Here is a 3,711-nt window from a genome sequence, read left to right as displayed (position 1 = left end):
TCTCTGAGGGACTTGTCCTCAGCTCAGACTGGGCTGGCTGTGGGTGGTGCTGGTTTGTGGGTGGTGGAGGGAGAGCAAAAGTTCGGATGTGGACTAGTCAAGCTTGAGATGACTGTTAGACAGCGTGGCAGGCAGAATCATGGCCCCCGAAGGGGTCCACACCCTAATCTCCAGAACCTGGGAATACGTGACTTACATGGCAAAGTGGATTAAAGGTTGCAGATGGAAATAAATTTACTATTCAGCAGACTTTAAAATTGGAAGATTATCCTGGAGACTTGGATGATCCTTAGGTCATCATAAGGTTCCTTAAAAGGAAAAGAAGGAGGTGGAGTGAGTTCCATGTGAGGGCTCAACTGGCCACTGCTGCTTCAGAGATGGAAGAAGGGACCTCACGCCGAGCCAAACAGGAAGCACCTGGAAACTGGGAAAGGTAAGCACGAGGATTCTCCTCTAGAGCCTTCAGAGGAACATAAGCCTGGCAACACTTTGATTTTAGCCCAGTGAGACACATTTTGGACTTCTGACCACCACAACAATAAGAATAAATCTGTGCTGTTTTAAGCCATGAAGTTTGAGGTAATTTGTTATAGCAGCAATTGTAAATTAATACCGACATCCAAGTAGTTGCCTAGAGTTGTTGGATAAATAAATAATATAAACTAACAATGGGTGAGAAACTGGGGGAGAGACAGAGGCAGAGAGAGAGAGAGAGAGAGAGAGAGAGAGAGAGAGAGAGGGCTGGAGATGGGACCCTGACACTTACAGGCCCTCCTTCAAAAACTAACCCGTTATTCTTCCCCTATTATGTGAGTAATAAATCCTTTTTCTGCTTAATCTAGTTTGAATCAGTTTTCCTTTTTTTAAAAAATTTTTTTAATCCTTATTTATTTTTGACAGAAAGAGAGAGACAGAGCATGAGCGGGGGAGAGGCAGAGAGAGAGGGAGACACAGAATCCGAAGCAGGGTCCGGGCTCCGAGCTGTCAGCACAGAGCCCGACGCGGGGCTCGAACCCACAGACAGAGAGATCATGACCTGAGCCAAAGTCGGACACTCAACCGACTGAGCCACCCAGGCGCCCCATGAATCAGTTTTTCTTAACTGGCCACTAAATTAGTCCTGACTCCCACATAGGTTTGTGCTGAGGTTTGAATGGGAGGCCATCCATAAGGTGCTTGGCTGATACTCAGAGCTGTCCAAACACTGTGGGTTATCAGAAGTCTGGTCTCAAATGTTAAGAACTACACCTTCTTCTCTGATTTAAGTTCTGTCTCTTCCTTCTATTTTCCTTATCACCGGTCAGACTGAAGGCTTGGGGACTCAAGAGTGGGGAGAGGCTATCGTCTGGTCTTTGGTTCCTTCTCTCCCTGACCTTGTAAGACAGTGAGCTGTAGCCAGCTCTCTGAGACATGCTCCCTCTTCTAGTGTCAAGAAAGAGGAGGAGAAGGAAGAGTACAAAAGTTTCTGCTCACTGGCTGTTCTTGGTCCCCTTGATCTTTTGATCATCACTGCTCCTCTGGTCAACACTGCTGGGGTTTTGATAGCCTCTGTGTGGAAGATGCTGGAACGCTTCTCACATGGGCACATTTTGGGGTCCTGGAGGAGAGGAGGGATGAAGCTCCTGAACTCTGAACTCAGATGATGGCTCAAAATTCCAAAGATCTCTTCTTCCTTGCCTTCTTATCTTCTGCTTTGTGCAGCCTGGAAGGTGTGAGATAGGCTTGGGATGGCTTTGTGGTGCTGATTCTGTCCTTCTTAGCAATGCCTCAAGGGCAGTCTAACCTTGGACATCTGAGGACCCCAGTCAGTTGGCCCTATGTCACTGACTTCCTGGACCCCAAGCTCTGAGACAGAAACCTTCCCACTTCATGTCTGTGCCAAGAGGCATGAAACGGATGCCAGTGTGCATTGTTGAATGAACAAATGAGGGTCTTTAGTGGTCTGGCAATGGAGAGAAATCAAAAGAAAACAGGTTTGGATGGATCCAAGGAAATGGGACTCATAAGTAACCATCATCTGCCCGGGAGGCTGACAAAGGATGGAAAAGCAAGTTCTAACAACCCACAACAGAAAGCAGGATGGGAGAGAAACAACAGCTCATTCTTATAGCCCCACCAAACCCACAGATATTTCAGAAAACATTACATGGCATGGATTATTTCCTTAATTCCTGCAACCTCCCTCTGGGGGCAGATACTACTCGCCCATTGTGCTGTGTGAAAATGGGCTCCAGAAGCAAAGTGCCTGTGCAAGGTCACAGATGGAGGCTCGGGTGTTCAAATTCACAGCTGCCCCTAGACCTTCGATGGCTCCAGGATGCTGCGATCAGCAAGAATCAACAAAGTGCCTTTACTTACAAAGGAGACTCGTCCCGGCATCTCTCCTCAGCCCTTCTAGGAAGCCAGACGGGGCCAGGGCAGCTGTGTCGGAACATATCTGTGCCTCGAGGTTTGAAGATCTGGGAGTCCTCTGACCTCAAACCTTCAGAGCCTCTGAAAGGACGGAAAGAGGCAGTTACCAGCTTCCCCAGCAGAGAGAAGATATTTCTTGGGAGCTCTTTTTCCTGTTTCCTTTTTCATCTTACATCCTAGCCAGCTGCCTCCTAGCCCCCATCACTACCACTAGGTTTTTTTCTCGGAAGATGGTCTTAAGAATGGCAGCGTGGTTATTGAAGCAAAGTGATAGGTCCAGGGGAGTCACTGTTAGTCTCTCTGCTTTGGCGTATGTTTGAAGATTTGCACGGGCTGAGATGCCATAGCAAGGTGGATTTGTGACCTGTGACAGAGGACAGCATGGGTGTCTCACTCTCATGCAGTGGGAGAGATAGTATTTCGGACGCCTGTGTAGGTCTGGAATCAGAAACTATAGCCTGCCTATTGTTTTGCAAAGTTTTATTAGAACGTGGCCAACTCTTTTATTCTATGTTCCTATGGGTTCAAAACGGGCTTCAGAGGCAATTGAGTACTTGTGACAGAGACCAAATGGCCCATAAATCCTAAGATATTTACTATCTACTCCTTTATTATTTTTTTTCTAATTTCTTTCCTAATGTTTATTTATTTTTGAGAGAGACAGACAGAGTGCGAGTGAGGGAGGGGCAGAGAGAGGGAGACACAGAATTGGAAGCAGGCTCCAGGCTCTGAGCTGTCAGCACGGAGCCGGACACGGGGCTCAAACCCACCAACCACGAGATCATGACCTTATGCCAAAGTCGGCCACTCAACCCGCTGAGCCACCCAGGCGCCCCAGTACTATCTGCTCCTTTAGAAGAATGTTTGCCAACTCCTGGTTTAGATCAGTGTTGATGGTGATGATGATGAAGAAGTAGGTGGAAGAGAAAGAGAAGGAGGAGGTGAAGTAAGAGGAGAAGGCAAAGAAGAAGAAGAAGAAGAAGAAGAAGAAGAAGAAGAAGAAGAAGAAGAAGAAAGAAGAAGGAGAAGAAGGAGAAGGAGGAGAAGGAGAAGGAGGAGGAGAAAAAGAAGGAGGAGGAAGAGAAGGGGGAGGAGGAGGAGGAGGAGAAAGGGAAGATGATGAATATGATGGTGATGATGAGGTAACGGACTTTCTTCAAGGCAGACCAAACAATATGTGAGTGCTCTCTTGAACCAGATGTAGTCCCAGCAGCAGAGAAGGCCAGCTGGGAGTAGCCTAACATTCCGCTGACCAGGAAGAGGCAGCTAGCACTGAATGGAGAGATGGTCCAGAAACGA

The sequence above is a fragment of the Acinonyx jubatus genome, chromosome A1 (assembly GCF_027475565.1).
Source record: "Acinonyx jubatus isolate Ajub_Pintada_27869175 chromosome A1, VMU_Ajub_asm_v1.0, whole genome shotgun sequence".
NCBI classification, from domain to species: Eukaryota; Metazoa; Chordata; class Mammalia; order Carnivora; family Felidae; genus Acinonyx; species Acinonyx jubatus.
This window is presented reverse-complemented; position numbering follows the sequence as displayed.